This window comes from Cryptomeria japonica, chromosome 9, assembly GCF_030272615.1.
Source record: "Cryptomeria japonica chromosome 9, Sugi_1.0, whole genome shotgun sequence".
In the NCBI taxonomy this organism is placed as follows: Eukaryota; Viridiplantae; Streptophyta; class Pinopsida; order Cupressales; family Cupressaceae; genus Cryptomeria; species Cryptomeria japonica.
Window position 1 is genome coordinate 201,280,131 of NC_081413.1, and position 11,543 is coordinate 201,291,673.

The window sequence follows — 11,543 nt, forward strand, 5'->3', positions numbered from 1 at the left end:
GTGTGATCAGTATTGAAAAATAAATCATTGTCATACTCATAAGAACTCATGTTTGCAGACTCTTGAGCTTCTTTAGTTTCTCTCCTAGATTTTTGAAGACGGGTTTCAACCATGAACTAGGTATTGACCAAGATGTGTGAGACTAGATGAAAAATGGAAAGAGTATGGAAGACCAAGAGTTGGATGAAATGTAAATGAGTCTGAAATGTACTTGCAATGTCCAAAGTGTAAGACCAAGTATGTATGTAGTAGAGTAGGTGTGACTTCCAAAGAGAGGATAGTTTCTCTTGATGAGGTAAGCTGACCTTGACCCTAAGTAAGACCAAATGAGACCCAAAGGTAAGAAACCTTGATGAGGGACCACCTAGCAAAGTGTTGTTGTATGTAGTATGTTGACAAAGTATGATGAGGACAAGCAAGTGACCTTTTGACTCAAGTTTAGACAAATGTGAATGTAATGAGAGATGTAAAGCAATGATGGACTTTGTGAGACCCAAGGACAAGTTGAATGCTAAATGAAACCTTAGAGAGATGACCTAGGAAGCTCAAGATTTCCGAAACTGACTGTATTTGCTTGCTGGACTATAACAGTTTTTCAATTCTGGACACAGACGCGACTGTATACTTCATAGACACGGTTTCCTGACACAGACGCTACTCAGTTTAACACGGACGCGATTCTGAGATTTTCCTGTTTATGTTTGCTGGACTGTAACAGCTTTTCAATTCTGGACACAGACGCGATTGTATACTGCACAGACGCAGTTACCCGACATAGACGTTCTTATATTCAACACAGACGCTGTTATAAACACAGATGTTATTCTGCCCTTCACAGACGCACCTAGACAACACAGACGCGGTTAAAACAGACACAGATGTGTTTCTGTAAATTTTGTGCAATTTTTCCAATCTATGAAGTTGTTTTGTTGTGACTCAATCTGATTGTTTGACTATTTTTCGTGACAAGAGGACACAATGTCGATGAGGACTCAATGTTTGCAAATGTTTAGACTGACAATGACTCCAAGAAAAGTGTGTTGTTTGATGTAAAATTGCTTTGCATGCACTTGAAGACACAAAAGACACAATGTTTTGTTGTTTGGTCTTGAATGTTTTGAATGTTTAACATAAGTCAAGCACAATTCTTATGGCTGGCCAAGACAATAGTTGTTGATCCCACATGGGGTTTTACCCCCGAGGCTACGCTATTCAGAGCGGATACTTAGATGCTTGACCTCACTGGCTCCACCCTCGGCACTCACTTCTCGGGTCAGCCAAGCATCAGTCCCCATGAAAACTCCTCATGGCGAACTTTGTATCTCTACTAAGAACCGTATGTGTGTGGGCCGCTACCAGAGGTCCGACCTCCTGCCCCAACAACTAGAAGGATTTGGGCCTCTAAAAAAAAAGGGCATCCGCTCATGTGGCCATACATGCAGCACTTTCAACTCTGTAAATACAGAAGGCTCCCAGCCGGTAGGGGTTACGCCCTACAAATGATCAAATAAATTTGATCAAACGGGTTTATGGGGAGACATAGTGTCGGTATGAACTAATCAGCACACGTTATTCATAGTTTTCACCATGAATACATTTGATTATAGTGGTTCGGAAGAGGTGGGTTTTCCTCGCTACCACTTGGGTTGTTCTCTTCTCACTAGTAGTCCTAATGACCACACGAGAAGACAGGCCCTCTAAAGATTAAAAAAAAAGAGCCTATTGCTCAAGACACAAAAGACAATGATTCAATTTTAGTGCACCAATGGAAGTGTTTGCTAGTCTATGAAAATAAGACACACAATAAAAATCAAAAACTCTTGCCAAGGACCTGCAACAAAGAGTTGTTAGTAGTTTGGGTTGTTTGAAATAATCACCCCTTCCTGTAAGCACACAAGTTAGGTAAATTTTTAAAAACCCAAAAGACTTTGTGAAAATAGGGGCCTTCAACCAAATGATTTAGCTTCCAAGGCAAGCTGCACCAATTGTGTTAGCTAGATCTAAAAATGTTAGTCCAAAAATAAACCAGATCTGAAACCCTAAATGCAAAATCCGAAACCGAATCAATAAAATTTTCAAAATTTTGAAACAGGCAATACACAAACACGATTACCTCCTACACAGATGCGACTCAGAAACAGAAACGCGGTTCTGTGAGACACAGACGCGATTAGAAACCACAGATGTGCTTTCTGTACGCAGACGCGGGTGAAAACGACACAGACGCTCTTCTATAACATAGACGCGCCTCCCTGGAACCTGTAAAAAATGAAATATGACCAAAATGCAGACGCGGATACAGTTGTCGCAGACGCGCCTAAAAATCAAAAATGCGATCCGAAAGTGCGCAAACACGAAAATACCGAAAATGCTGCCGAAACTGTCCGATCTGCAACTTCAAAAACACAAGATCTGCAACAAGGAGGTTAAATGCAAAGGGACAAAAGTCCCACCGGGCATGCCAAAATGTATATGATGAAAATGGATAACAATAATAACAATATTGAAAGGCTAAATAGATTCAACCACAAAACCCTAGCCTAACAATCAACAAAGATCCACCATAACATATGAAGATTACCTAAGACAATGCAAATCACATGAAATCACAAAGATTATACCATCACATGTCCAATAGGGTTTTGATCTCCATTCTTCCTATCTCCATTGATCTTGCTTGATATATTTGCTCTTAGATTTTATATGCACAAGAGCTCAACAAAGAACGGAATGTGGTTGCAAGTAGGATTGTAGTGTAGTCAAGTCCTCCAAATTGTCGATTAGGGTTTGATAATGAAGAAGGCATCTCCTTAAATAGAAGACACAATATGAAATGGAGGGATAAGATTGAGAGGTGTAAAAGGAGGTCGGCTATGATTAGAGGGTAGGTGGAAGAAATAATAAAATAATGAAAGAGGTAGGTAGTGTAGGAATTAAGAGATGAATGACATGTGTCATGGGTAGAAAAGGTTAATGAATTAATTAAATAAATAAAGATTTATTTAATTAATAGTAGAAGTGGGATAATTAAATAAATAAGATATTTATTTAATTTAGGCAAAGGATAATTTAAATAAATAAATGTATTTATTTAAATGAGAAATAAGGCTAGAAGAGGATAAATGAATTAATTAAATAAATAAGGATTTATTTAATCAATAGAAAAATTAGGCTTAGATAATTAAATAAATAAAATATTTATTTAATTAGACATGACAATTTTAGGTGTCTACAAGGATTTATTTAATCAATAGAAGAATTAGTCTTAGATAATTAAATAAATAAAATATTTATTTAATTAGACATGACAATTTTAGGTGTCTGCACCTACCTCTCATTATTTTCTTATTTTCACTACCTACCCTCTAATTCTAACCGACCATTTATCTTTTACACCTCTCAATCTTATCCCTTCATTTTCTAAAGTGTCTTCTATATAAGAGGATACTCTCTTTCATTATTCCTCCTACACATTATGACCCCCAACTAGGCTTATGAACTTTCATATGCAATCAAGCCTACTTGCAACCACATTTCCGTTCTTTATTGAGCTCTTGTGCACATATAGAATCTGAGAGCAAATATATCAAGCAAGATCAATGGAGATAAGAATGGAGATCCAAACCCTATTGGACATGTGATGGTATAATCTTTGTGATTTTATTTAATTTGCATTGTATTAGGTAATCTTCATATGTTATGGTGGATCTTTGTTGTTGTTAGGCTAGGGTTTTATGGTTGAATCCATTTTAGTCTTTCAATATTGTTATTCCATTTTTACCATAAACATTTTGGCACACCCGATGGGACTCTTGTCCCTTTTTCATTTAACATCTTTTGTTGCAGATTTTGTGTTTTTGAAGCTACGGATCTGACATTTTTTGACAACATTTCAACTTTTCACGTCTATGCATTCTGGAACCGCGTTTTTGCTTTTCGGCCACGTCTGTGACCTCCGTAATCGCATCTATGTTCGGCATTATTTTATCTTATTTTGTAGATCACAGGGTTACGTCTATTTTCAAACCATGTTTGTGCACCTTTCAGACGTGTCTGTGTTCGGGAGTCACGTCTGTGTTATCTAGGCGCGTCTGTGAAGGATTTAGGCGTGTTTGTGATTTTATGTCGTGCCTGCATTAGGTTTAATCGGGTCTGTGTTTCAGATCTTGCATTTTTTAGTTTTTGATCCAGTTTTGAGGCTTTATTTCATCATTTGGATTTCAAATCTAGTTTATTCTGGGCTAACACCTTGTGATCTAGCTAACAAAATTGGTGCAGCTTGTCTTGAAAGCGAATCATCTTGTCGAAGGCCTCTATTTCACAAAGTCTTTTGGATCTAAAATTTACCTAACTTGTGTGCTTGTAGGAGGGGTATTATTGCAAAACTACTAACAAATCTTTGTTGCAGAACTTTGGCAAGGGTTTTTTATCTTTATTTGTGTGCCTTGTTTTCATAAATTACCAAACACTTCAATTGGTGCACTAAAATTGAACCAGTGTCTTTTGTGTCTTGAGCAATAGGCTCTTTTTGTTTAATCTCTAGAGGGCTTGTCTCCCCATGTGGTCATTAGGACTACTAGTGAGGAGAGAATGACCCAAATGGTAGCGAGGGAAACCCACCTCTTCCGAACCACTATAAATAACTATATCCATGGTGAAAGCCATGGGTAAAACCACTATAAATAATTTTATCTTATTAGGAAAAGGGAGAACCACTTGACTCAGCAATAGGCTCTTTTTGTTTAATCTCTAGAGAGCCTATCTCCCCGTGTGGTCATTAGGACTACTAGTGAGGAGAGAATGACACAACTGGTATTGAGGAAAACCCACCTCTTCCGAACCACTATAAATAACTATATCCATGGTGAAAGCCATAGGTAACATGTGTTTATTAGTTCATACTGACACTATGCCTCCCCATAAACCCATTTGATCAAATTTATTTGATCAGTTGTAGGGTGTAACCCCTACCGGTTGGGAACCTTCAAAAATTTATAGAGCTGAAAGTGTTGAATGTATGGCCACATGAGTAGATGCCCTTACTAGCACCTTTTTGTTTTAGAAAGCCAAAATCCTTCTAGTTGTTGGGGTAAGAGGTCAGACCTCTAGAGCGGCCCACACACATATGGTTCTTAGTAGAGATACAAAGTTCACCATGAGGATTTTTCGTGGGGACTGATGTTTGGCTGCCTTGAGAAGTGAGTGCCGAGGGTGGAGCCAGTAAGTTCAAGCATCTAAGTATCCACTCTGAATAGCGTAGCTCAGGGGAAACCCCATGTGGGATCAACAACTATTGTCCTGGCCAACCATAAGAATTGTGCTTGTCTTCTTTTGAACATTCAAGATCAAACATCAAAACATTGTGTCTTTTGTGCCTTCAAGTGTATGCAAAATATTTTTACATCAAACAACACACTTTCTTTGGAGTCATTTTGAGTCTAAACACTTGCAAACATTGAGTCCTCATCAACATTGTGTCCTCTTGTCTCAGAAAAAAAAAAGTTAAAAATTCAAATTTGGTCACGACAAGCAACTTCACAAAATTGAAAAAATTGCACTTAGTTTTTGGAAACACGTTTATGTCTGATAGAACCATGTCTGTGTCATTTAGCCGCATCTGTGAAGGGTAGAAACGCATCAGTGTTCTCTTAAGCAACATTACATTCATAAAATTTCAAAAACGTGTCTGTGTTGGATTAAACAGCATCTGTGTTATTTAGTCATGCCTGTGAAGTATACAAGCATGTCTGTATTCAAAATTGGAAAACTTGTAGTTTGGCAAAAATAAGAGCAATCAGTTTCAAACTTATTGAGCTTCCTAGGTTATCTCTTCAGGTTTTCATCTACCATTCAGCCTATTTTTTGGTCTCACACAGTTCATCATTTCTTTTTATCTTGCATTACATTCACATTTGTCTAAACTTGAGTCAAAAGGTCACTTGCTTGTCCTCATCTTGCTTTGTCAACATACTACATACAATAACATTTTTCTAAGTGGTCCCTCATGAAGGTCTATCACCTTTGGGTCTCATTTGGTCTTACTTAGAGTCAAGGTCAACTTATCTCATCAAGAGAAACTATCATCTCTTTGGAAGTCACACCTACTCTACTACATACATACTTGGTCTTACACTTTGGACATTGCATGTACACCTTAGATTCATTTACATTTGATCCAGCTCTTGGTCTTCCATACCTTTCCATCTTCATCTAGTCTCACATATCTTGGTCAAGACCTAGTTCATGGTTGAAAGCCATTCCAAAATATCTAGGAGAGAAGCTAAAGAAGCTCAAGAGTCTGCAAACATGAGTGCCTATGAGTATGACAATGATGTCTTTTTCAATTCTAATCATACCACATTACCTGACATGGATGCCTATAGAAACATTCCAAATGTTGAGAACATGGACAATACAAACAACAATGATACACACAAAGACAATATCGACAACTTTTTTGTACATTCAGTAGAAGTGGAAGACTCCATTATGGATCCCTGTTTTAATCGATTGGTTAAGGAAATAATGAGAAGAGATAGACAGTATTTCTTACAAGTAATGGTGCAAAGTGGAGCCAAGATTCCTCATGATTTTGACATGTCTCAAATAATGGAACATCAGCCTTTGCAAGAACCTCAACTCAACATGGATCAAAGAAGGCCTAATAGTAGAGGCAATAGAGGACCACATCTTGTGCCAGAATCACCTTTATCTTTGTTTCAAAAACCTGAGGTCCCCCATACAGATGGTCAAGCATATGATACTCACCTTCACAGACCATTATGGAAGTCTTATGAAGAAAAGTATACTCAATCACATATCAATGATAAGGACCAACCACCAAAACAATTGGATATCCAAAGGCATGATCAAAATTTGGACACAAGGAAACCCCGTGTCAAATTTGGGGGCAACACATTAGAACAAACTCATGACATGCCTGTAGAGTATGGTATACATAGACAAAATAAATATTCCATTCCTCATCATGACTCTATGCCAAATGGTCCTTATACACAGCATCACTATAGACCTCCTCCATATGAACATGTGTATGATCAATATCATCCATATATGCAATATGCTCCGCCCCCACCCAGTGGCTCAGGTATGGGATATGGTCCAAAAAGTTGATCTCCACCTAAGAACAATTTGGAACAACAAATTAAGGACTTACAAAAGAAAATGGAGGACATAAATACACCGAAGCTATCTTATACAATGAGAGACATCTGTCCCTATCCATTTGACAAAATAATTCCAATGCCTCCATTTCCTACAGACTTTGTGACACCTAAGTTTGATAAGTACAGAGGAAAAGGGGATCATAAGGTACATATAAGACAGTTTTTCACAGCTTGCATTGAGGTAGCAGTAGAAGAGACATATTTGATGAGATTATTCCCATAAATCTTAGGTGATCAAGCTATGGAATGGTTCACCCAACTCCCACTTGGAATTAAGTCATAGGGTGACTTCGCAGAGGCAATCAGTCACTACTTTGTGCAACACCAAGCAAAAGGATGGAGAGTCTTTTTCATCATTTTTACAAAGATGGAGGAATCTAGCCAACAAATGCTCTTGTGAAATTCCACAAAAACAAATGGTAGAGATGTTCACCCAGAATGTCCATAGAGAAATTGGTTATGATCTAAGAAAATCTTGTTTGTCCACCTTCAAGGATGTCATTGAAAAAGGATTAGCAACAGAGAAAGTCTTAATTGAGCAAGGTGTCATCAAAATATTCAAAGAAAACAAATTGGACAAGCCATGATTTTGGAACAAGAACAAGAACACAGTCAATGATGGTGTTGTTGATGCCAATACAATATGACCTAAAATCATTTTTTCTGGATCGATCTCTACAAACAACCAAGTGAATACTCAAACAACTTCAAAACCACAAACAAAATACACCCCATTGGGAGAACCACTTGAGTCAACTTTCAAGAAGCTAATAGAAAACAAAATAATAACAATTCTAGATATGCCTCCATATGAGCCAAAGGTCAAATGAAATTAGTGGAATAATGATGAATACTGTGAATATCACAAGAGCAAGGGCCATAAGACAGGAAATTGTCATCGGCTGAAGAACACCATACAAGATCTTATTGATAGAGATGACATTGAGATCGAGGGACACTCATCCAATCAAGAACATGAGATGTTTAAAAAACCATTCCCAAAACATGACAAGGGAAAAGCCAAAGCCATAGATGACCAGGCTAACTATACCAAAGCATCCTATAACTATGATTCCACTATTAATCACATTTGGATGGATAATTATGTCTCTACCATTATCATAAAGGATAAAATGCCTAAAAAATTCTGCCCAAAGACCTAAAGTTGTCCTAAAAGGAATTGGACCTTCTTTCGAACCTACCTTTGAATGTAATGTCATGACTCGTCGAGTTAAGGTCACTTTGCAAGGTGCTCCAGCTAAAAACACTGCTTCCTCATCAACCAAACCTGAGTATGACCTTGTAGAATAGTTAGGGAAGACACCCATGCTTATCTCCATCCTTGAACTTTTACGCATATCCCCCGCACATAAAGACATTCTTGACACTTGACTTTGATAGACTGATCTGAACGTGGACCAATTTCAAGCCATGGTGGGATACCTTTCCATTCCACACTCCCTTACATTCACAAAAGATGATGACACCTCTGTGAGCCAACCACATAATGCACCTTTACACATTGAAGCCTTCCTACTCAAACATTGAATAAAATGAGTCCTGATAGATGGAGGAGTTGGTCTCAATACATGTACTTTGAACACAATAATACAATTGGGATATTCATATGAAGTTGTGAATGCTACAAACAAAATTACCATCAAGGCATATGATGATGAAGAGCATTCATCCAAAGGCACAATCACCTTACCTCTTAGAGTTGGGCCAGTTACAAAGGATGTGGTTTGTCAAGTCCTAGACCTCAATCTCACATACAACATATTGCTAGGATGTCCATGGATTCATGAGATGAGCGCAGTCCCATCTGCATATCATCGATGTATCATGTTCCCACACAATTATTGCAACAATCTATGACTTAGATCAAAAATAACAATCCCAGACAATCAATAGGTTGTTCCTTCATCAGCATATGTGGATCTAGAATCCTTGAAAGGTTCTACATCAAAACAAGCAGAGATCAAAGAAAAGTTCAAGATTAAAGACATGGGATGTGGTGAATATATATTTCATGTTGATCAACTTCCAATATCTCCTAAGGTATTCAGTCAATAGGAACAACCTACAAATAGTTTGCAAAGCCAAGGAACTGGGTGTGAACCACCTAGTGTTGTGGCAACTAAGTCTGAATGCAAATCTCCTCTAGTGGTCCAAGTAGCTCTTACTTTCAATAGTCCTAAGAGTGGTTCTAGTGAAGAATCTATTGAGCGTATCACCAGTCCTCTTGAGAACTCACATAGCTTTACCATTTCATCCACTCATTCCATTTTCATTCCTCTCCAAGACTTGGATCAACAAGAATTCCAAAAGCCCTTACTCATTGGGGATCACAAATCAAGCTTTGAAAAGAAAAATCTAGAAGTCAAAAATAAAGAAAAGTCATTTAGTCTAAATCAAAATAAAAAGCTATTGGACTCTACAAAAATCAAAGGCAAGGATAAAAATCCTATGAAGAAAAAAGACCAAGAGATGATCTTCCCTAATACTAAAATAATTGGGGGAAAAAGTTCTAAAATTTTAAGTAAAAAAGAGTACTTGTTGATCCTGATTCTCCATCATGCCATCCTACTTTCACTTCTTTTCGCAATCATAAGCCTTCATCACTCATCCACTTGTTCTATAGATCCTTTCCCTTCTGGTGATACATAATGGACCTTTAATGGAGCTTCCTCATGGGACTTTGTTGTCAGAGATGCGCAAGCTTCTTTAGCTGACACGTATACGGGCCTGTGTAGTCCACATGCTAGTAATTCTATCTCAATTCCTTTATCAAGGAAGACAATCACTCAAGCTACACATCATTTAGTCAAGGAACATTGCAGCTACAATCATAAGGTAAAGCCTCGTACATTTGAGGTGGGCGACTTAGTTCTCAAAGAAATCCTAAAAATCAACAAGACAAAGAGAAGAAGGGCAAGTTCGAACCAAATTGGCTTGGTCCTTACATCATCACAATAGCCTATGGATCTGGTACATATCAGCTCTCAACCATAGAGGGTGAACCTTTGGAGGCTCCTATCAACAACATGCACCTTTGCAGGTTTTACACATAGCTCATCAAAATATCCTAATTCAAAAATACAAAAAAAATCATAAAAATAAAAAATCGTTACTTGGTGAAAACCTGGCAAATAGGCGCCTTGTGACACAAAAAAATTGAAAAAAAAAAGAAGTAAAAAGAAATAAATTCATCCAATGGTGAAAACCACTTCGGTAGCACCTTGGGCAAGTACCATGGTGAAAACCGGGTCACCAGCGCCATGCGTAGAGACGTGGCTCCTCCCTCCTTCAAGATTCAATTTCATTTCCATCCTTTCACTTTGCACACACTCACAACCTTTCCATCCATAATAAATCAACTCCTATCTGTGGCTAAGGCAAATCCTACATCTAGTGATGGGTGTGGAAATGAGAGCTTCACATGTTTTGAGGAGTACAGTTTCTTCCAGTTTCCTTCAGTCTATCCGCGCACAGTCCGTAATAAAGAAACACTTGCATCATATATCTGCATTAAAGTTATGTCTTCTCTGCAATAAAGTATCAATTTCATGGATTCGTCCAACTTCAGATGACACACAAGCAGCAGTAGACTTTCAACAAATCAACTCTTTCAACAGACTCAGACAACATTATGGTTCAATGCTATCTATCCTTTTGTGAAAGTAAACATTATGACCACAATCAAATAGACTTATACAAGTGACGAGACACTAAACTTGAGGACTACAATGGATGTTGGTGTCGAGTCTTGGTTTTCTTTTGATTTTGTTTTTGGTGACATGTCTTTTATCTTTTCTGGGATGTCTCTGACTATAGATTTTATCTCCAGGATGTCTTTGAATAGAAAGGCAAGGATGGGGTATTGTCACCTATTTTTCTTTGTTGTCTATGGATTGTCTCTTAGTAATGCTATGACTTGTCCAAGGATATGGATTGTCTCTTAGTACTTCTATGACTTGTCTCTTAGTGTGAACTGAGGCATTCTTTGTTTGCGACTATCTGATCTCCATGCAAATTGCTACAATGACTTTCTAGGTTGAACATATATCTAGATTGTCATAACCTATTTGTCATAATAAAGCTCAATGATGATAACGCACAAGAAGCTCTTTTACTTTCATATCTTCTATCTTCCATTCCCCTTTCTTGATTGACCTCCATCATCCTTCCCAAGTCTGTGTAGCCTGCTATCACATGACTGAGTATAACGACACACCAAAAATATATGCATTTCATGTAGCTGCACCTACATTACCACATATTAGTGTTTCCTACATACATATAGATATCACAATTGCATCACATCCTGCACACAACACATGTTAGCACATTTTT